The sequence below is a fragment of the Bombyx mori genome, chromosome 22, assembly GCF_030269925.1.
Source record: "Bombyx mori chromosome 22, ASM3026992v2".
In the NCBI taxonomy this organism is placed as follows: Eukaryota; Metazoa; Arthropoda; class Insecta; order Lepidoptera; family Bombycidae; genus Bombyx; species Bombyx mori.
The window spans coordinates 3,160,169-3,185,233 of record NC_085128.1 but is presented as its reverse complement, the minus strand read 5'-3'; the positions used below and the strand labels follow the sequence as shown (position 1 = coordinate 3,185,233).

Here is a 25,065-nt window from a genome sequence, read left to right as displayed (position 1 = left end):
AGCCGTTGTAACTATACTGATACCTTAGAACTTATATCTCAAGGTGGGTGGCGCATTTACGTTGTAGATGTCCATGGACTACAGTAACCACTTAACGCCAGGTGGGCTGTGAGCTCGTCCACCCATCTAAGCAATAAAAAAAATACTATACTCAACTTCTTATTTGTGTGGTATTGCATTACATTTAAACACTTCAGTAGCCACTTCACCTCAATCATAAAAACCACGATGCGACCTTCACAAATAGCTTCTCTAAAACGAAATTTCTCGTATCAGGAAAACTGTGCGTCTGGCGAAGAGAGATTTGGTTATAGAAGTTTTAGAAGTGAAATTAATATTTATATTTTTTTAAAGTATGCCTTTTCTATGATTTATGATGTCGTATTAAACTTTCAACTTAATGCTTACTCGATAGCATGAGTAGTTAAAGGAAAATAGAAAATAATCTAAATTAGTTCATAAGCCCAGAGTGAGTTGTTTAAGTTCACGTATTATGGAATGATTAATCACATTCTGTGTGCATCCTTACTGAATTCTTTCGTATTTGGTACTAATTATGGCTGCGTTGAGAGCGCTTAAGGAAACTTTGGCTTACGTCTCAAGATTTCACGTCGAGACGTCCAAATGCTCCGGTAATCGCTTTAGACCAGCTATGTGGTAAATTCTTCATGATTTTTAATGATAGTATTTGTTGAAATATTTTTTTATTATTAAAATATATATCGACGCTTGAAAGGCAAACGTGACTAAGCGACAATGCGTGAACTTTACAGTAGACTAATTTAAAGTTGAAATACCTGAAAAAAAAATATTTTAACGAATCTAGCTGTAGTAGAACCTAGCTAGTAGCTGTAGGCTTGAAATGATTGAAATATACCTAAAAATGTGCTTTTTTTTGCGCATCGAATATTGTTATTGCATATCATTTATGTACAAAGCAGGTCTTGTCGCTTAGTCACGTTTGCCGTTCAAGCGTCGATATATAGTAAAAGACATCATTTGGTATTTGTTTGTATAAAAAATTTAAATTAAATGAGTGTTTGTTCTCTCAGGTTAGTACATGGGTTTCATTGTATATAGATAGTAATAATACGGAAGGGATTAAGTAGACTAAGTCTAAGTAGATTAAGTAGAGTAGTAGTAAGTAGTTAAGTAGATGTCACATTAAACTTTAAATTTTTAAAAATTACTGATCGTCCATTTCTAAATTTAATACAGTCTATAGCACAATATGTTCGGTGGGCAATATCGTTGCGTTTCTGTTGCGTCACGACGGCGACTCGCAGCGACACGCGCACTTGACACCTGCCTCGGAGTCTATTGACAAACAAATTGAACGGACCAATATATGATTATTGTTAGATAATATTTTTATATTTGCACCAAGTGGTTGTTGCTCGCAGTTTTAAGGAGGGGGGGGGGAGCAGCTTGTAGACAATTCAATATAATTTAGATATCGGATCATACGGGTAAGAAGGATCTGGTGTGGACCACCTCTCTGCCTATTCCTTTCGCATATAGAATAAGTATCCTTACACATGTTTGTCCGTATGTTTACACATTAGTTTAGTGGCCAGGATACTTGATATTTTTAGGTCAAATAGTTGGTTTCTGAATCACTCATGGTGATGCGGTTCAATTGTGTCCTAATAAGCCATAATAGATAACACTTGTCTAAATATTGATTTTTGATCTTGATTTATCTCCAGGCTTACTCTTCAACTTTCAGCTTTACGATCCATTGCTGCCTTAAGGAAACGAATACCACAATATACTCCAAAAAAAAATTTATGACTACCGCATTCAATTGTTTCGTAATGAAAGTCGGATATGTCATAAAATGTCACAGGTCTCTTTCAAGTTCAGGAGACGCCAATGAAAATAAATTTAATAATTTAAAAAAAAATTCTATTGTTTAACTTCATAGCATCATTCATTTTCGTGCGCGTAAGGTCACGATGTCTGTCACGGTACCAATTTTATTATGACTAGATATAATTTACGTGCCTTCGTTACATTTTTATTTTTCAGATAAAATGAAAGGAAAAATACATTAATGAAAACATATTTCTTACGTGATACCTAGTTGCTAAAAGAATATTAAAATTAAAAAAAAACACGTAGGTGTATCGAACTATAAAATGATATAAATTCCATATACACTTTTAATTTTAAAGAATCCGTAATATGAGGTAAAGAAAAATTCTTGTAACGCACAAGGTCGTTGACCTCGCCTGAATTTGAAATGTATATAACCCGGAATGGATGATTAGTAGAAATAAATAGACAGAACGATTACCAGGCATATGGACCAAGGTTGTTCAACTTTAGAATACAGGTCCAACGGGCATTCAGACCTTTTTTGTGGGCCACTGACTTGAGCTGAACTGACTGAGCCTTGAATTGTGTCGAACGTTTTGAATATCCGAAACGAACCTATTTCCAAGTTCTAACAGACTCCAATGCGATTGCTATGAAAATTATCATAATATACGCCCCCGCAAACGACTATTAACCTTGTACCTCCAACTTTAACAAGATTTCGCGAACTTTTAATCTGTAGCGGGTCATTGAACTTTATTTGGGATTAGAATCTAGTGCGCATTAATAATATTTTAAATGCGAATTGCCTTGAAGTTTGAAGCGTTTTTTTAAATAATAATATTATGTAATAGTTTACTAGTGTACCCGTCAGACATCGACTGATGTCCTGTACACAAGTCTTAAATCGGATAGCTTCACAATTTTTTTTTTTTTTATATAAATGTTATAATTATAAAGAAAAAATAGTTTGTAGTGGACCAAATCGTGAATTAAATCATCAAAATCGGTGCAACTTTTTAGGAGGAGTTCGATCACAATATACACACTCATAGAAGAATTATATAATACATAATTATACATATACAAAGACATACTAGGTTATAATATTTAATAAAAAAAATTACAGTATCTATATATTATAACATACTTTATTGACGTGAATATTTGCGATATGGTTCGAAATGTCAAGCAATTACTTGTTCGATTTATAAAAGAACCTAAGCTTCAAATTACCCTAGTTTTTTTTAGTACCGTTTCTGGTACTTATGTTCTTTAGATACAGAGAAATACTCTCTTGTGTGAAGCGGCTATGATTCCTCATAAACATTACAACACTAATCAAAGCTAATACTTACAAGAGACATTTTTCACAATTCAAATATCAAATAAAGTTCAGTCGATCTACTCAATATTAGCTGAACCTAATCTCTTTTGTATGTATTTATCATTTAAATTAATAATCCTAAGAAACTCCATAAAATTTTACTATTCTCAAAAGTCAACTTGTTATGACTAAAACTGATCCCATTAGAACTTAATGTTGGCAGATAGCCAATTTTCTTGTTAAAGTTCGTAATGGAAACATGTATTTATTGTCACACAAAATGCATCCAAAAACGATTTCAACAACAAATGAATTAATATTTTATGACGCGATTTAAACAGCTTTTTTTTTTTTTTTTTTTTTTTTTTTTTTTTTTTTTTTTTTTTTTTTTTTTTTTTTTTTTTTTTTTTTTTATTGCCCTTGTAGGCAGACGAGCATACGGCCCACCTGATGGTGAGTGGTTACCGTTGCCCATGGACTTCAGCAATGCCAGGGGCAGAACCAAGCCGCTGCCTACAAAAGCTTTCTTTATAAACAACATCTCAGAGTCTCATATGTTTTAAACAAAGAAGTACAGATGACGTTTAACGTCTTAGGGTTGTCAAAAATTAAAACATACTTAATGAAAGGCTATTTTTCTTTTCCATATATTTGTAGGAGGAAGTTGTCTTTCAGTTTTATGTACGACTCTTAAAAATTGATTAAAATTAATTGAATTTTTAACTGTTTTTTCAGCAATTTATTTTGATGATCGATGGTAGAGGCCCCTGATTTTCATGCGCAAGCATTGACCTTTTCATCGGCTAATATTTAATGATAAAACGGAATTTATTTTTTCATTGCCCTTTATTATAGACAGGAGGTCAAGATGAAAATGTTACCCTCCTACACCAGGGACACAGCCAAAATTCTGCCTGTCACTCACAGCCCTTTTGGTAGTAAGCCAATACGTGAACGGCACCACCCACTATGAATGACGAAGCTAAATTCTAAACATGATTGTAACAACAGCTACCCTACTTTACAACCCATTCTAACCGGCGCCATCTAGGCGGGCTTCGGATAGCCTGCCGACTGAGAGGCCTGGTGGTCGTGGCGCCGACGACCACTAGTCCGGCGTCCCGAGGGGGAGGGTGATAGAAGAGATGTGCTCTGCACTAAGCGATTCACTTTCCCCCTTTGCCTTTTCATGACTTATGTGTCATGCGAGGTTCAAACGTGGGTTGTTGCGTGACAGGAGGTTTTAGTCAGTTCGACTCCGACATGCCCCACTCTTCATCCCCAGTAGATGGCGGAAGTCCTGCAATTTCCTCCCCCACCAAAAAAAAATCCTACTTTACAAAATCAGAACGCTTGATTGCTAAAATAAAAAAATACTGATATTAAGCTATTTATATTTTAACAGCTCTTTTCTTTTTTTGTAGACCCAAATTTCACACATTGTAATATCATTTTTGTTTAACAACCCTGCCGAGGTTTCGACAGTTTGGTCGTGATCCCCCAGCGCCCTTGGCTGTGGCCTCAGAGCCAAACCTATGCAAAGGTCACCCGCGAAATTTACTATTTGCATTTAACAACGGAATTTTTTGTTTGTGCCATAATTCTTATTACATTTCACGTTTAAATCATTCTTCGAATTCACGATTTACTTTATGTTATGACCCAAGAATGTCTTATTAATATCTTAGAAAGCTCACGGGCTTATGGGCAATCTGATGAAGAGTAATGATGCTTTTGGACATCAGCAATTGCACGATCACAACCAAGCCACAATATATCGTTAGAGACGCTTTCCATGCTCATTTAAGGGTTTCCTTTAGTGTACTTCGGGAAACGCATTGTGGATGAGGTAATGGGTTAAACTCTGCTCCAATGCTGAGATGAGATTTATAAAAAAATCTCAGATAATAATGATAAACGTCTATCTAGACAGGAAAGGCGATATCTTCGTGTCACAAATCCTGATTGAAGCTGGTTCTAAAATACTTAATGGCCCTCTCAGGTAATAAGATACTGGAGGCTGTAAACAGCGCAATGTGAACGGCACCACTTATCTTGAAAGATGACATTGAAGTCTCAACTGTATAATAGCTGTGAGACCCTTGAAATCGGAACATATGACTGCATTGCGGTAGAAATTGGCAAGCATATACCAGTGCGGGCTCACTTTACACCTTTTTTATTTTAATGGCTAGTAACAATTTGTGATTGAATCAATATATCGTCTTCTCGCATTAGAACTGTATAATCTCAAAACTTACTAATTTTACAGGAGAGTGTTTTAAAGGCTTAATATGTGATATTTTTAAATATTAATCATCTTTGCAACGTTTTTTTTTTGCCAGTTACATTATCTGTCTGTTAAAGTAATATAAAATTATGTATTAATTTTGTTAATAGTAGTCAAAACATAGGTAAACAAAAAAAAAGGAAAAAAAAACTAAACTACGCTCTTTTGACAGTATTTATTAGAAAAATACTGGTGATACCAAATGATTTCGCGTATTAACTCAATTTCGAATATTTTTGGAAATTGTACCTACACTTTTAAGGCGAAAAGACGATAATATCTATTTTTTTATAGTTGCGTTATGTTTTACGCAAGGATCTGACGTTTAAATCGAAACTACATTGATTGTCACGCAAACCCAATCGGTATTTACATTCCACTCAATTACATATCATTTTAATTTACTGCTATGCACTTACAGTATGTTTCAAAATACGTAAGCGGACCGTTCATTTGAAAATCCGATGTGATTGTCCTTGAGTTACGAAAATGCATACGTATTAGGGACGAACTTAACGCGTCGTGTGGTTAACAATTGAAATCTGACTATTATTGTCAGATGAGCACCATGCAAGCCGTATGAAGCGGTTATTGGAGTTCACGGATGTCGGCACTAACTTTGAGACATCCTTGAAACCAGGACGCACGAGTGCTTTGCTGCAAAAAGGGCGGTAACAATTTGTCGCGGACGCTGTATTGTAAGCAATACGTAAATATTAGTAATTTACTGGTGGTAGGACCTCTTCTGAGTCCGCGCGGGTAGGTACCACCACCCCGCCTATTTCTGCCGTGAAGCAGTAATGCGTTTCGGTTTGAAGGGCAGGGCAGCCGTTGTAGCTATACTGAGACCTTAGAACTTATGTCTCAAGGTGGGTGGCACATTTACGTTGTATGGGCTCCAGTAACCACTTAACACCAGGTGGGCTGTGAGCTCGTCCACCGATCGAAGCAATAAAAAAAATGTATTTAAAAAAAATAACAAAACGGAATTCTTAATCCAAAAGGTTTATTGCAGCAACCGAACGTAGAAAATCCGACGGCTTGATCTGACAGTTAATATGTAAAGCGTAAGCATACGTAAAGCCAAACCATTGTCTATGACTAAGGCCTTTTTTGAACTTTCGTTTGAAGAAAATTCGCAGCCCTCTTTTTTATGAAGGAAGTATTCCTGGTGACCCGAAAGACTTTCCAGTTTCACCAGGATAGGTGGGCGAGCAAAGGCTCAGCCAGGTAACGCAGCCCTCGTTAAGCCTCATGCAAAGTAGGTACTTCATTAAAGTCTCGAGATATGTGTCAAAAATTATCTCGCCGTGATTGACGCCGAACTCTATTCTAGTGACGGACTACGTGGAAATAATTAACCCTTTAACTGCCATAAGTCACTGGTGTCCTACAAGGCTCACTGAAGTAATTATTTCGATTTCTGTTAATAAACGCCTGGATTGCCTAACTTTTCCCTCTTTTGTTTGTTAATGTGTATTTTAGTGTTTATGTCTCTTAGAAATTAATTAATTCTCGGTATCTTCGGATTCGTATTTTCCGGAGTCCACTAGATATCCCGATGCCTTAGTAGGAAGATCGAAAAGAGGCCGGTCACCGTCCTCGTCGAATCCATCGCTTGCGACGAAGGGCTCGACGAGCGAATTAACCCATAGACACAGCCCACCGAGTTTCTCGCCGGATCTTCTCAGTGGGTCGCGTTTTCGATCCGGTGGTAGATTCTGCGAAGCACTGCTCTTGCTAGGGTCAGTGTTAGCAACACTCCGGTTTGAGCCCCGTGAGCTCACCTACACACGTTAGGGTGAAGCTGAAATAGCATCTCAAGGCTATCAGCATAGGTAGAAAAAAAGAAGAGAAATCTAAATAATTACTTCAGTGCGCCACATAGGGCACCGGTGACCTACATGACAGTCAACGTGTTAAAAGAAGCACCACAATAACTACAAATACCATTGAACTCGTAATTCAATATAGAATAAAATATCGAATACGTTTAAGTCGGGTTAGACCTTAACTGATCGTTGATAAATGTTTGTTTAACTGCGGTTCCTCAAATTGTCATTTAATATAAGGCTTCGGGTGACCTCGAGAGAATATGAAAGCATTTTATGACATCCGTACGATTATTTACTTATCTTGATCGTCACAGTCTCGCCATCTGGCTATATGGCCGCTTGCAATGTATGTATTTATATTATTATATTGTGATGTTACATTACGAAGCTCTCGTCACAATTGTGATTTAGTAATTTAACGACCAAGACGTGTTTACATTGCTGGGCTGCTGTTTTAATTGAAATTAATTTATATATGCTTTGGGAAGCTTGGTGTGTATGTATGTTTCTGTACAATGGAATCTTTGAGCATCATTTTCACCGAATTTAAGATGTCATATTAGCTTTAAAATTTACACACGAATAAAGGTCGATGATTACAATGTTATAGCTTCGCTTTATATCAGTATCAACAGGATAAAAAGTGGAATTTAATTGTTAGTTCAGTTTGCTCTTTAAGTGTTTTTTTTAGTTTTTAAAGTACTTAAATTTTTTTTTTTTTTATAGCTTAGATGGACGAGCTCACAGCTCACCTGGTGTTAAGTGGTTGCTGGAGCCCATAGACATCTACAACGTAAATGCGTCAACCACATTGAGATATAAGCTCTAAGGTCTCAAGCATAGTTACAACGACTACCCCACCCTTCAAACCGAAACGCATTACTGCTTCACGGCAGAAATAGGCGGGGTGGTGGTAACTACCCGTGCGGACTCACAAGAGGTCCTACCACCATGATGATCTGCTGATTTAAGCCTTTAATTTAAATAGCACCACCATTCTTTTACCTCATGAAAACGAAATAGCTTTCTGTGTTAGTATTAAAAGTTCGGCATCGTTTAGGCTTTTTCAAGACCATTTCTTTTTTGCAAATGCTCACTTGGCTCACGGCCTAACTAAATTTAAGCAATTAGTGACCAAGACCAAGAAGTCTTCGGTTATTGATTAAAATTAAAAAAAAAGTATAATATAGTAATAAACAAAATAATTTAAATTCTAAAATAATTCTACAAAAAATGGTGATAACGTTGTCAAAAAAAATACTAAAGAGGCAACGATGAAAAACCGCATACTCCAATATTAAATGTGCAATTTTAAACATTGCAACACGACCCAAGGCTACTTTTCAAAAATCATATCCCAGTTACGTAAAACTTTAATTTATGGCAATACTGATGAAACTCTATTTTCAGATTTCATATTCCATGTGTCTCAGCAAATAAGAGCGCTTTTCGAACGGCAAGTAAGCATTTGGGCGGTATGAATGTAGGATAGAGCCTAATCAAGTATTCGCTTATGCAGACTGATTGATTAACTTAAGCTATCAGCATAAATTCGGCGCCGACACCATTAAATGCACATAAAAACATATCTGTTTCTGTCGGACATATTTTTTTTAATTAAGTAAAAAAATGAAAGCGATGTGACAACACTCGAAGGCTTTAGACACAAATTTCAAGTACAAAACGTTCTTGAGCGGCGGTACTCAAACTTTTTTAATTAAATAGCACGCGATTTTATCCTATATTATCTAGGTATATATTAATACGTGAAGCAAAAACTTTGTATCCCTTTTTACGAAAGTTCCACGGACGGAGGAGTATGAAATTTTCCACACTTATAGAGAATATAGAGAAGAATTGCACAATGCTAATCTTTTTTTTTTAAATTATTAATTATTGATACATTAAATTAATAAAAAAGACATCACACACTCTACCATGTATTTGACACACTCGCATATACTCTTACATACTATTTGATTACTGTCAAACTTTTGTTATTGTTTAGAGTCTCTGGTCAAATTGAGAATAAGTTACTTAATATTTTAATTTTATTTGTATAGTGTAGTCTTGGCGAAATCTGTGATTATAGAAATATAATAGTCTTTGTCTCTTTGACAATAGAACCTCAATAATGTTCAAACTTATAATTTTAATTAATTATAGTCGGATTTCGACTACAGCGGGACCACTAGTGTATATTATTATATATTATGTATGTTTAAAGCCTATTATGGACATACGTAAGTTCTTTATAGATTCTGAAACACTTGGACCGAATTCTGTGAAATTTTCGTGAAATCTTCAGATTCTTCCAATTATATAATATTCTTCTTCTTCTCAGTCGTGTCACTCTTGACAGAGTGGTCGTGATCGTCATGTAGTGTTGGAAGGGGCAGACTTGATGCGTCTCACGATGTCGCGCCATCTCTCCCTGCTCGAGGCCATTCTACTGCACTCATTTAGGGGACCTCCCACTGCAGTTTTAATTTGGTCGGTCCACCGCATTATATAATATAACTATATATAAATAAATAAATTCTCTAGTTTTATGACGATCGGATTAAAGTCACATCAAAGATCGGCCAATAAAGCGGGCCGGGTTTGATTAGTAAATTATACAGCATGAAGTTTTTAATCTATTTAGTGTATTAAGTCATAAACATCGAGTCATTGTCGTTATCACATAAATTGCTTAATTATCTTCGCACTTTTTAGTGAAGCAAATCTTGCCGGCTTTATGAATGCGAAACTATGATCAGATTTAACAAGAACCTCAAATTATGTCGAATTGAAACTATACGAATTGTTTTCGTCAACTATTAAAAAGTTTGGAAATTTCTTAGAACTTATATCTGAAGGTGGGTGGCGCACTTACGTTGTAGATGTCTATGGGCTCCAGCACCCACTTAACACCAGGTGGGCTGTGAGCTCGTCCACCCCTCTAAGCAATAAAAATAAAATATCGTAGAAGGAGAACATTAAATATAAAACGTAGCCTGTATTGCGATTCACAATCTTTATTTTTTTAAGCAAAATACAGGCCTGACTTCGCATGTGTAATTAAAATAAATATTACACGCCGCTTACTACTTTTGTTTTTGTATAATCATTTTGCTGTGCGTACTGTCCCGACAAAAATCGATCGTGCATTCCGATTTCAAAGGTAGGTATGATATCACATGATCGGTAGGTAGCGGCTTGGCTATGTCACTTGAATTGCTGATACTCATAAACTACGCTAACCACCCACCATCATGTGGTTTATATGCTTATCTGCCTACAAACATCATGAAAAAGGTAGAGTGCCTCGTTGATTCCTTGAGTGACGGCAATTGTCCCTGTATTCCGATAACAGCTTTCAATAATCTGTAGTCACCGTCGACACCCTAGACACGTCTTTATCCCTCAAATCCTATAACCTTTGCCTTAAACGCCTTCAGCTCTAATACTAATAGCAAGCTTAGCGACCCCGGAAACCGTGCTTGTCGAACTCGACAAAGAGTTCGCTGTACAACCTAATCCATACATCAGCTCACTGAGTTTCTCGCCGGATCTTCTCAGCGGGTCGCGATTGCGATCCGGTAGTAGATTCATTCGCGAAATAGCTGCTTTTGAGTTGTAAGGTCTCCTTCGGAGGCGCTTAGGCAGCTGTTAGCAAAACCCACTCCTCTTGGCCAAGCCTTCGCTCGCCCACCTGTCCTGGTGAAACTGGAAAGGCCTCGGGGCAACCAGTAATGATTCAATCATTAAAAAAAACATCCAAGCCAAAACCAAAAATGTCCACTAACTATTATATTTGGAACACAATAAATAATCTAAACTGTATCGCATCGTAAAATAAAATGTCAAAACTGATCTCGGCAAGTGATACCTTTATGTTGTGAGCTCGTTCTGTTGCATCATGCGATGCGGTGGCGGTCGCGGCGGTGCGCGGTGTGCTAACTCACATGTGAAGAAAGCGCACCTCAAGGTCATTGTCATTTAACATTCCGTATCGGATGCAGTCGGACAAGAGGGATTCAACCCACACAAATTATTATTGATGAATTTTTAGTTTATTTTGTTTTGAATTTGGACATCTAATTTTATTTTAGGTTAGAAATTCCCAAAAAAATGTTTCCGCTTATTTGTGTTGCCGTAATTGATTGGGTCATTTTCGCCTAAACCTGTCCCCTGCCACCGACAATGTTCGACAGGTTTCTGATATTAATTAAAACGTTCGAGGATTATCTTTTTACAGTCTAATATTTTTTTTTTTTTGTTTATTATCTCTAATGCTAATTTTTATTTAACTGTTTTCGTTATAAAATCCGCCGAAAACGATCACAATTTTTTACAAATAAAACTCATACCTTTACGAAACCTCTCGTCAGTTAATTAGGTGATACAATAATTCAAACAATAAATCATGAATCCCAACAAACGGATTTCCTAGAGCTGACCAGCAGTCCACAATCAAACGGACATAAGATCAGATAAGGAATTGTATATGTAATTACAATTAAGACATGTATTCAGATTCAAATCGTCGATACGGGTGTTTCCTATCAAGAATTAATTAGGCGAGGCACACGATTTTTTTATGACTTAAAAAAATAATTTGGTTTGCTAATTATTTCGTAATACTTTTTTTATTACCTTTGAAGGCGGACAAGTACGCATGCCTCACTGGTGGTTAGTGTCATAGTCACTACCACTCAATAACCAATTTTTTTATTGCTTAGATTTCGATTCCGGGCGCATAGATATTTAGAATGTAAATGCCGCCACCCACCTTAAAACTAGAGTTCTATGGTCTCAGTTTGAACAGTACAACAGCTGCCCCACCCGCCAAACACATTACTGGTTCACGGCAGAAATAATCAGGGTGGTGGTACCTACAAGTGTGGACTCAGAAAATGTCCTACCATGAGTAAAATTTTGGCCTGACTCGTTTATAATAAGGTTCTTTTACTTTTATATCTCATCGATAATTCTCTACATGACTTGCACTTCATATAACAATAAGCGCATAGAGAAAAAAAATGCAACTAACGCTTTCATTGCGTAAATGAAATGTCTAATGTTAAATAAAAACCCACAAACAACACAATGGGTGTCACAGAGGATATTTTGCAACGAGCCAACGCGACGCTGTTGTGGCAATTTCACCTTTTTGAAATTTAGTTAAACACGCATGAATAAACACGTACGTTGAATGTAAAGTGGCCAAATTTTTCTTTGTTTTTATCTCCGTTAAACAAATTAAGGAGTAAACTAAATTTAGTACGTGTTAACAAATGACTAATCAACAAATCGATTAGCTATTAGCGGGTAAAACGGTATCTTCATCATAGTTTTTTTTCCTGCCTTATCACTAAAGGGCTATTCCAGCTTTGTTCCTTACCGGTAGGTGAGCTCACGTACTCAACCTGAGAAAAGTGGCTAACACCAGCCATAGTATGAGCAGTGCTTCGCAGAATCTACTGCCGGATCGGAATCGCGAGCCGCTAAGATTCGACGAGCTACTCTATGGGCTAAAAATGTATAACGCTTCACGATTTTTCGTGTCATATTAGCGTAGGGTCCATGCTAATCTTCTCTGTATCGTTCCAATTCCAGTCTTACCGAAGCAAGTACAGACATCGTTACAGGCTTTACAGCCCAAGGTGAGCCTTAGACTGGTCCAGTATGTTTCTCCAGATTCCCTCTATTCGTGGTTTCTTTTTCCAGTATTCAATAACAATTCTTTTGAAGTCCAGCTGAACGTCAACCAGTCATCTGAGTTTGGGTCTGCCGCGACTTCTGCGGTCAGTCAGTTTACCGTATAGTAATTGTTTCAGCTTTCAAATCTCTGCCATTTTTACTATGTATCTACCTCCCCATCCTGCCCATTTTAGGCGTTCAATTTTAATAATCATTAAGATAGTGACTACTAATTTGTAAATATAATAATACATCACCAATACCTACACGCAATGCCAATGAGTCTGCAACTTTATATCTCAAGAATCATCTTCTAGAGGCTTCGCTGGCCACTTAACATCAGCTCCCTAACCATCAACGTATTCAATTTAAACTGATTTCAAGCACCATCAAAAACGCATTTTTTTCCTATATTCAAAAAACAACCTACCACATTGTCCTAGAATGATTAAAATTCCTATTCCTGCTTAGAAGTTATCCTTATTGTATATGTGTATGAATGGTGGTTACCCTACAATGGCGCGACTGTCTTGGGCTGCATAAATATTTTTATTAAATAAACAACGATCTATTGTCCACTAAATAAATGCAACTAGAGCGAGGCTGCACATTCAACCACACAAACAAGTGCTGTATGTTTAAGAAAACATCAAATGCTGTTAATATTTTATGTTAGGTTTTTACATTTTCTTACGAGTAAGATAGATATATGTTTTTCGCTTATGAGTAGACAAACCCATGTGGAACCGTTAAAATGATATAGAAGTGAATTATTTATGGTACGAAAAAAATTGAATTGCAAATCTACATGTGAAAATATTCAATAAGTGTAATTTAATTTTGAAGTCGTCGTGGCCTAAAAGATAAGACGTCCGGAGCATTCGTGTTGAAACGATGCACCGGTGTTCGAATCCTGCAGGCGGGTTACCTATTTTTCTAATGAAATACGTACTCAACAAATGTTGACGATTGACTTCCACGGTGAAGGAATAACATCGTGTAATAAAAGTGAAACCCGCAAAATTATAATTTGCGTAATTACTGGTGGTAGGACCACTTGTGAGTCCGCGCGGATAGGTACCACCGCCCTGCCTATTTCTGCCGTGAAGCAGTAATGCGCTTCGGTTTGAAGGGTGGGGCAGCCGTTGTAACTATACTGAGACCTTACAACTTATATCTCAAGGTGGGTGGCGCATTTACGTTGTAGATGTCTATGGGCTCCAGTAACCACTTAACACCAGGTGGGCTGTGAGCTCGTTCAACTATCTAAGCAATAAAAAAAAAATTGAATTTGAAAAAAAAAAACGATATAGGTAGTTTTTTTTACAGTCACATTACGTGAATTATTTTGTTAAGTTTAATTTTACTTTATTTAATCTCGTATTATTTATTGGCGTTGCTCAATTTGAGTTTCCTGTTCATCCAACAGGAAATTATAAAAACAGTTTAAAATTGTTAATGACGACGCAAGCGACAAACGTGTCGGAGTATTATGGTAATCCATACTCCATACTTATATACCCCCATCCGCGTGTATCAGCAAATAGATAAGGAAAAATTACATGCTCCCTCAGAAAAAAATCATACCTCTCTGCGGAACGCCTAACACTGGAATAGTCGCATTACTTGGAACAAGTAAGTAAGTATCCCTGGAGTTGTATCCTTAAGACTACGCCGATTTAAATTTCAAATATTTAGACTTAAAATTTACGAGTACTAACATTTATTTTGTCAAATCTCCTAACAGCTATTATTACAATAGAATCTAAAAAAATCATGTACAACACAAAACTAATTTAGATTTCAAATAGATTAATAATTATTAATGTTTTTGCACAGTCATCGACGCCCAAGTAGCTATATGTTAATAAGATAAAAAAAAATAGATATATAGTATATTCATTCTTGTCGCCAATAAACAAAGGCTGTCAATAAATAACAAGGAACCGTCAATTTGTTACGAAGGTCACGTATACTTAATTAATTTGCGTTTCTATCAACAATTGTTTTTACTATATATGAATATGTCATGGCGGAATAATCAAAAAAAGTTTGTGAATTTCCGCATCCGAGTTTTATTTTTTTATGTTTACAAAGTAATTTTTATTTTATTTTATTTTTTAGGTTTTTTTTAATATTATTGAATATTATTATTATTTTTTAAATTCCACAATGAAATTTTATAATTGTTTTTACATTTTATTTGAAACAATTTTAACTGCCCATTATTATTTCTTTGAAGACATTTGAAATTATTTTTGTATTTTTTAACATATCTTTGTTATTAGTACCATAATTTTTTTTGATAAAATATAAATTTACTGTGAGAAACGGTAAAAAAACGGTACTGTCATCCAATAAACTACCATGAGAACAACTTACGCGATATTCTGTTATTACTGAAACGTTTATAATCAAAACACTCTGTAGATACAGAGTCGAGTCGGAAGCGTTATTGTTCGTGAGTATCCTTGAGCCTGTCGCGAACTTTCGCTTTGTTTGAGTTATATATATTAATAGCGTGTCACGATACTTCGCGCGACAAGGCGTGGTTAGATTGTCATTATTTTTGCACGAGCCACGGGCGGTGCCGGAATAATTACTACACGATTGATTGAACCAGTTTGCATTCGGAAGTATTTTTCACGTGTCGCGTAATTCGAAGCTTAGTTGATATTGGAATATCCACTTCGATAAAGCGGCACGACACGAGAACCCTCTCATCGTGGCCGCCGGTAACTACATACCCGATCCTGCGGACAGAATGGAAAGCAGTCGACGTCGCCCCAAACACGTCATTTCGGATCCTCCCGATCCAGTAACGGTGCTCCTAGGCACCTCAAGCATCGCTCATCGTCCTAAATTAACCCTCAGACACAACCCACTGAGTTTCTCGCCGGATCTTCTTAGTGGGTCGCGTTTCCGATCCGCTGGTAGACTGTGCAAAGCACGGCTCTTGCTAGGGCTCGTGTTAGCAACGTCATCAGGTTTGAGCCCCGTGAGCTCACCTACTAGTTAAGGCGACGCTGATATAGCCTCTCAAGGCTCTCAGCTTAGGTAGGAAAAAAAAAAGAAACGGAATATATACTTTCATTAAGGTGAAGTATGTCATCGAATCGTATAAGCTTAAACTGAATTTATGCAGTACTAAATGTATACTGTTCTTAACATAAACTCTCTATCATAAAAATACACTACTAATGCACATAGCAATGTAAGTGTGATAAGCAAATTGAGATTTAAAAAGGGAAGCTGGAAAAACTAACCAAATTAATTCGCTGCTAAGCTGTAAACTTGAAAATAACTAAAGGGGAAAGACCAACTAATATTACAAAAGGAAAAATGCCCTACCTTAAAGGACTTACTCGAGCTTTCCGCCATAATTTTCCTACTGAATTTCTCGCCGGATCTTCTCGGGGGGTTCATTTCGATCCAGTGGCATCCAGTATCCAGATATGCAGTGGTGCTCTTTCTAGGGCCAGTGTTGGCAAATTCTCTCAGGTTGAGCCCGTGAGCTCACATAACACACTGGATGTTAGGTTCTTGGAATAGCCTTTTAGGCTACCAGTGAATAGGTAGGAGAAAAATCTGTTATGCCTGACAACTTCTCGCCAGGGAAAGAATAGAATACCCGACAGTTTGTACGTTTTCTAGAAGCAAATTTTAGATTCGTAGCATTCATTTTTTTGTTTGTAAGTTTAATCGTGCAACAAATGGCTTCCTGTTTTACACAGTGCCTGTTATTTAAGCAGATGTACTGGTTTCAGTGTAAAGAAAACGATCCAGCCGATTCTGTCGTTCTTATTTCAAGGATTTGAGGGACCAAACTATGATAAAAATCAAGTTGATTTTATCTGTTCCGTGTATTCAGTATATCGTTAAAAATTGTTCAGAACGATCCAAAAGAAAACTAAAAATAATCTTCCAGTTTTAAGACGATAACTTTTTTTATTTTCCAATCATTATAATTTTTCAGAAATGAATAAAGTAACGACGAAGAATAACAATAATTTTCGTTCAATCTCCCGAAATAAATTATTATTATAATAATATTTTTTGTATGAAATTTTGTGTTGAAAACGAAAATTTCTTTGTTTATTTATAAGGAAAAGGTTTTTAGCATCAAGCCTAACAATTGATACATTCTATTTATTTTGACTAGTGCAGAATCGAGGAAAAAAAAACACATTAAAGAATCAAGAAATGTTGCTTAGAAAGCTTCCCATAAACTATAAAAAGCAGAAACAGCGAGTGAAATCGATGAGATAACATCTTCAACAACACTGGAATACTTAACGAGTCCTTGTATAGTTACGTAAACTAAACGAGGATTGATCTCCTCAAAAGTAGGTCCTCGTATTCAAAGCATAACGTTACATTCATTATTAATGATACCCGTTTATAATGCATCGATGATTTAAAAACTGTATGAATTTTGTTGAAGCTTTTTCACTGAAATATGAATATTTTAGCATAGTATGTACAGATGAGCTCACTCACCCTGCTTAACTGATCGATATTTACTGGTGGACTTTAAATATTTTTACAAAGCAGCTGAGCATCGGTAATATCGATTTGAACTTTAATTGTAGTTACAAACCGCAAATCGATGTGAGATAGAGATTTACAATGTAACTTGAGATTTAGTCAACCCGATTTCGATTGGCCTTCGTTTACTTCCAAGAAACTTGTCAAGTTCACTATTCGACGAAGTTTATTGCTAAACTTTCTATTATTAGTCACGATATAACTCCACACTTACATTGATTATCTGGCGTTTCGTAAAGTCCGCACCGCGACGGAAAATTTTGACGCGAAGAATTAATGTGCTCTCATTTCCTACGGTACGAATTAAGCAGCCATTGTATAAATAAAACTGAGGCTTAGGGTTCATGTCTCAATATTGGTAATATAACATAACATAATATAACATTTACGTTGTTAATTTCCTTCGGGTCCAGTAATCACTTAACATCAAGTGGAACGTCAGCTCGTACGCCCAAGCAATAAAAAAGCGGTAGGCAGCGGCTTGGCTCTGCCCCTGGCATTGCTGAAGTCCATGGGCGACGGTAACCACTCACCATTAGGTGGGCCGTGTGCTCGTCTGCCTACAAGGGTAATAAAAAAAAACAGATCAGTGCACGGTTTTAAAATGTATATAGCTAAGTAAATCCTGTTAAAATACGTCTGAACTAAATTCAAATCTCAATTCCGGTCTTGATGATTTCTCAACGACATTTAGAACCAACAATAAATAGGTATCTAGAGTAATAGCTGCAGCGCTTAGCTTCTTCATGTTGCGTTCAATGTTACATAAGCAACTAATACTGACGCCACTAGATATCATCTGTTATTGTCATTTGTATCTATGTAGCGTATCTATAATCCTATATATCGTCGTTGTGAAACCAAAATCTTCTATGTGCACAATTTGAGATTTTGACTTTTTGACTTTTTCGTATAGTTCACAGCCCTATCTACCGTATTAAAAAAACTGTTATGTGTCTATGGCTTTAATATTTATCTATAGCTTTCATTTGATATAGTTCTTCATAATTCACCTTCATTTAAAATTTTATACGAAAATGTTTTTACTCGTTAATTCAAAATAGAGTTTTTGCTTCTTCTTTTTTTCCTACCTATGCTGCTAGCCTTGAGAGGCTATTTCAGCTTCGCCCTAACGTGTGTAGGCGAGCTCACGGGGCTCAAACCGGACTGAACTGTTTTTGCACATAGCAGATTTTGGTTTGACACCGACGATATGCTGCATAACAAGGGTTTTCATTTTACGAAAATTCCGACCACAAACTAGGGTTTTAGTGATAGCTTTGAAATGCTCTTAAATATATTGTAGCATTTAAATATACTCATTTTCTAGGTCGATTATTTAATATAATAAACAAAGCGGTTGCTTTCAAAATTACTCAGCGGGTAAAAAGCATATGTTAATATCTCGAGGTACGCTTATTATTAAAACATATTACTATTGGGGAGTAAATTTAAAAACAACACAATATCATAAGAATAACGAAAACATGTTCTTAGAGAAGAATAGCCATTATCGGCGCGCGATCAAAAAAGCTTTAATTTTTTATGTAAAAATCATCTAGTCTATAATAAACATATATAATAAAAGTATGATAGAATGCTTTGAAGAGATTATCTCAAACCATTTCCTCAGACAATATTTAAGTTTTTTGTTTGTTTTCTGTAACCTGCTGATATATTGTAAAATTGCCTTTTAGTATTCGTAATTCCTCTCTTTTGTGTGTTATTTTGCGACCGTTTGCCATCGCTAGCATAAAATTAAATAAATTATATTATAATACCAAAATTTTTTTATGTGTTTACACATACCGATTGAGATTCACACATATTTTACTAATTCTACTAACGGATACATTTCGTTCTTTTATTCTAAATTTTTATAATTTTTTGAACATGTTGAATTTATGATGATTACGTGTGTTTAGTTGTTACTTTAATATAAACAGCGAGCCCTAATAACGATTTCATTCACATCGATGTATAAGAAACTATGTTACATCTCGATTGTAATCTTAGTGTCGGCAAAAAATCGGAAGTTGTAAAACTGCGTTTCTTACGATATTGTTACGGCATATCGTAACATACTCTGTATGAAGGGTAAAGAATTTTGTAAGGAAGTTAGCTATTACATTTATTATAACGATAATACAGTAAGAGAAAAAGATTTTTATAGCTTTATGATCGGAAGCAAACGAGACTTTTTTGTAGTTAAAATGAGGTTTAAACTAGTGGTAAAAACACACGTTTTTAAATAAAAAAATCAATTTTTCTGCTTCAGTTCTCTGCTGTTCAAAGAAAGAATCTATTGCAACACTGAAGATTGTGAATTACGCGTAAAGACGGCATTGGTATCTGTATCCCACAATATCTTTTTTAATGCTTCAGTTTACAATATTATTTACACGAATGTTGAATTGACAATAAAGATTCACCAAACGAGACATTGAAAAAAATACAAAGTTAATCATAAGTCCATACATCCATATATAACATATGTTCTTATAGAGACTTTGGCTCCGCATGGTAATGTTATCATAGTCTCACCAGCAACATGTTAACCTAGCATAACACTATCCCATCGTTTCCCGTGGATGTGGAAAAAGATAACCAAGAGATTCACCGGAGCGTGGCGTTCTCTATTATACCAGCATGCTCAATCCCCGACTGACACTTTTTTTTATTGCTTAGATGTGTTAAGTGGTTACTGGAGCCCATAGACATCCACAACGCAAATGCGGTACCCACGTCGAGATATAAATTCTAAGATCTCAGTATAGTTACAACGGCTGCCCCACACTTCAAACCGAAACGCATAACTGCTTCACGGCAGAAATAGGCGGGGTGCTGGTACCTACCCGTGCGGACTCAAAAGAGGTCCTACCACCAGCAAAAATTATTGGTTGGAGGGTCTTAGCAATTAGTATAGTTGCAAATGGAAAAAAAATTAAAGAGAAATTTTATTTATTTATACAAACTATGCTTGAGATGAAATGTGTTTGTGTTTATCTGGGTCTAGGCCGTGTCTTCTTCCGAGATCATGACACAATCTAATGTGTCAAATTAGACGTCATTGTGTTATAATGCAGCGTGTTGTCCTCAGGAGTGCCTGAGCGACAATGCGTATTGTGTTTGACGGATTCGTCAAAAACGACCTTGCTCCACTAATGATTCGACACGGCATTGTGTTATTGATGCGGTCCCAATTAGTCGAATTAATGCACTTGTGATGAAATGTCACATTTATTGTGTAAAATCACAAGCAATTTGTTTAAGTGTTAGTTGTAACGATGGGATTATGATGGAACTTTTTTGGCACGGCTCGAAGGACCATTCTTCGTTACATCTGGTGTTGAGTGGTTCCATTGGCGTTAATAACACGAACTACGTCGACAATTTCGCGATATCTACATATCGATTGTATTATTTAATATTCACCTTTCAAAACGCAAGACATCTTGGCGGCAAAGATAGGCAGGGGGCACCTATCCATGTGAGCTTACGATTTTTACCTTATCACCAGAGTTTACCGATTTAAAATAATATACACGGATATTATTATAAATTTTGGATTATTATTATTATTACAAGTTTTTGTCACACGGCGTTATTCCTTCATACCGGAAGTTACTCTTAAATGCGAATACGCTTATCTCATATTTTATTATTATTTATAAAGCTTTAGATTTACAACGGCTTCAAAAAATTTGTCCGACATTCCAAACATTTTCTTAATAAAAAATACGATAATATTCATTCATCATGTTCATTCGGTATTTAGCTTATACCAGGAAAAAATTTAACTTACTTTCTTTTATACCAAATCTAATCTAAATCTTAAGTCTAACTTAGAAATAGGTAGTGTGCAATACAAACTACTTAAACTTCTGAGCAATGGGTATGGGTTTCAATGTGGTTTCAATGCTCATGACCCGATACTTTGAATAAGGTTTCATAATCAAATAACTGTTCCCCTGGTGTCTTAAAAAGCATTCGTTCGATTCAGTAATACGATGATTTTTTTCCCTACCTATTCGCTGGTAACTAGAAGCTATTCCATCTTATATTCCATTTTCCATATTCCATCTTCTCGCGGACGGGCAGATGAGCTCGCGGGCTCAATCTGAGAGAATTTGCCAACACTAGCTAAAGCTAAGGCAGTATCTACCACCAGAAAGTAATCGCGACCCGCTGAGAAGATCCGGCGAGAAGATCCGGGTTAGAAGCTCGGTGGGTTAGTAAAATAAATTTCAATTTCATAACCCCTTCCTTTATATTTATCATCGTTTTTTAATGGAGAAGTAATCCTCGCCCAGTAACGTTTTGTATGACACAATTCCTTTCCGTTTAGGGAACTTAAATAGCAAGGAATCGACATTTTCATTAATAAGGTAACCATAGTTACACGACTCTGACGTATTAAGCCAGCCGCCGGATCTAAAATGTCCTAGTTCGGAATACCATTAAAAGGGCACTATTTGGTATGCGTCAGACGCTAGTAAGCTAAATACATAGTTTCGAAACATTACCGCCACAAATAAATGTGAAGTGAAACTGTTCTTGGTACAGGATTAGATTATCCAGGGTGACGGTTCCTAAAACGGCTATCGATTTTCATCATAACATTAAAAAAAACAATATTCTTTTGATAACCAACAGCCTAAATATATGTCAATCAGTATGTAAACATCTCATGAAACTATTAGCTTAAAGCAGTAATAATGTGATTGACAAACGCGTCGCTACCGCTATCGCGTCATCTGATTTTCATTTAGATTATTTGCGTGCAGTTCTCATGTCTGTAATGTCGTCGATAATCGTCAGCGTCAAGCACTTCTGTCGCTTGGCGCTGCGCAGACATACATCAACGACTCACCTATCACTCACATATTGTGGCTGAATACCGCACCTTTTCCCGTATGTGACGTAAAGGCAATTAAGGAATTGTTCGGAGAATAAGCAACGAAAGACTCAGTATATTTACAACGGCTGCTCCACCCTTCAAACCGAAACGCATTACTGCTTAACGGCAGATTTTTGGAACGAAGTTCCTTATGGGACGATGAGGATGGGTACCCTAACCGGGAAAAAAAAAGACGTCCGTAACGTAAGACTTTTATTAGTAATGTACACAGTGTACGACTTAACCACGATCTATGAGCGTTCGTTTGCGCAATACACTAACTCTTATGCAAACAACCGTGAATGAAGTGTACCACGATAAGTTCGCACGTTACCGAATGACCGTCGGCTGTTGCAAAACCTACAGTTTTGTTTTCTTTATTCCTCGAATAAAATTTAAAATTAATATTTTTATAATAAGGAACTTCGTTCCTATCCGGTGTCCCACGACACCAAACATATTTTTTTTCTTTTATTGCCTTTGTAGGTAGACGAGCATACGGTCCACCTGATGGTAAGTGGTCACCGTCGCTCATGGACGTCAGCAATGCCAGGGGCAGAGCCAAGCCGCTTCTTAACAAAGATCTAGGCAGGACGGTGGTACCTACCCGTGCGGACTCATAAGACGTCCTACCACCAGTAATTACACAAATTATAATTTTACGGGTTTCAATGTTATTACACGATAGTATTCCTTCACCGTAGAAATCAATCGTGAACATTTGTTAAGTACGTATTTCATTAGAAAAATTGGTACCCGCCTGCGGGATTCGAACACCGGTGCATCTCTATATACGAATGCACCGGACGTCTTATCCTTTAGGCCACGACGACATTCCCAATCATTCTCTATTAGTGTTCCGCTCGTATTAGTCTTCGTGTGATGTTATATAGCCTATAACCTTCCTCAGTAAACGGGCTATCTAACACTGAAAGAATATCAGCAGCAGAAAAATATCACATCAGCTTTATAATCTATACATATAAATAAAATTGGAGTGTCTGTTTGTAATATTGAAATAACCGCTTTTTACTACATGCATATGAATGCATGCACCAAATGCACCAAAATAACATTTTTACAATTTTTGTCTGTCTGTCTGTCTGTTTGTTCCGGCTAATCTCTGGAACGGCTGGACCGATTTTGACGAGACTTTCACTAATAGGTAGCTGATGATGTAAGGACTAACTTAGGCTACATGGCGGGACTCGCCTATCAATAATAAAATTTAATGTTTCCGAAGCGAACCTAGGGCGGGTCGCTAGTATTAAGTATAAATGGGATGTATTATATGATTTCGGACGCGAAGCAAACGTGCGCTCTAGTTTGAAGGATGGTACAACTCTTATGCAATATACTTGAGACATCTATCTCTTGGTTCGGCCTTAATGTGTACATGTACAGTTATAAAAACCTTATTAGAACAAACTTAACGCGGCTACCATTAAAATCGAATGAAGTCAAAATGAACCTTAAAGGCCTCACTTAAAGATCAAATTATACTGATTTTTTATTCGCCAATCGGCATAGACCTAGAGACAATAAATTCACGATGCGTAAACGAAAGTTTCTTACGTCTAATCCGATTTGACTGCGGAATTAAGTAATGATTCCCACGATATAGAAAGTTTACATTTGACCCACTCGTAATAATAATATGTTCTATGACTCTAATGTAATAAATTACTAAAATTGGTAACTTAAATTTAAAATAATTTTACATAATAGATAACTGGGAACAAATCCCAGACGGCCCCAAATTAGGATGCCCTATGTTATGGATATCAGAGACTGACATACATATTTATATACAATTACATATATACATTTACCTATAGTTAATAAGCACTCAAACAAAGAGCAAACAGACCTGTTCATCAGAAGAATGTTTTCTCGATGTGGGAATCGAAGCGACTACCCTCGGCGCAACAGTTTTGGGCGCAACTACCGCACCACCAAGCCAGTTACAATGAGAATAGTTTGTGCATCACGATGTAGATTAAGGTGTGTAATCTTTCTTATTGCGTGAATAGGCAGATGTGTTTAAGACCTGCTTTTCGGACCGGACTCACAATATGCCTTATCGCTAGTAATTACGTCATTTTTAGAAGGAATTCCTTATCGCACGTTATGTTTGCGAGCTGAGGGACGAGGCCGTAAAAGTGTAGAAAAAATAATAATGACACCTTTTTTAATGACAAAATTACACTATTTTTAATGCTCTTCCCGATCACCTATGGAAACTGAAGCTTTTGTCTATCGCTTCGGCAAGCTGAAGCGATAGACAAAAGCTTCAGTTTTGACGATGTGAATTTGAAAAAATACTTCATTTATTTATAATAAATAATAAAATATCGTAGTACATAAGTAAGTAAGTAAGTAAGTAGTAATAAGTAAAGTAGTAATGTAGTACATTATTTTTTCACTACTACTCCAGAAATGTATCTGCAACACGAGCTTTATTCGCATTTAGTCTCTTTTCATGGTTCGTTTAATTGTTTTATAATGAAACTTTATATTTTATTTAATCATTATTGAATACAAACCCAAAAAAAGATATATCAAAAGGAATTCCGTTTCAATCGGGTGTCCATAAGGCACCTCCCTTTTTTTTAAGCACTTATTTGCATTTTTCTTCTTACCTTTATTCCACATT

At 36.3% G+C, this 25,065-nt stretch overlaps 1 protein-coding gene and 1 pseudogene across 1 annotated transcript in view; one reads left to right on the top strand and one right to left on the bottom strand.

Moving 5' to 3' along the window:
• The window catches only part of LOC101741202 (protein spaetzle 5), a 39,347-nt gene that overhangs the window by 7,987 nt on the left and 6,295 nt on the right, over positions 1 to 25,065 (top strand). The gene's annotated exons all lie outside the window — the stretch shown is intronic.
• On the bottom strand, positions 12,795 to 12,892 carry LOC119630294 (U6 spliceosomal RNA; annotated as a pseudogene).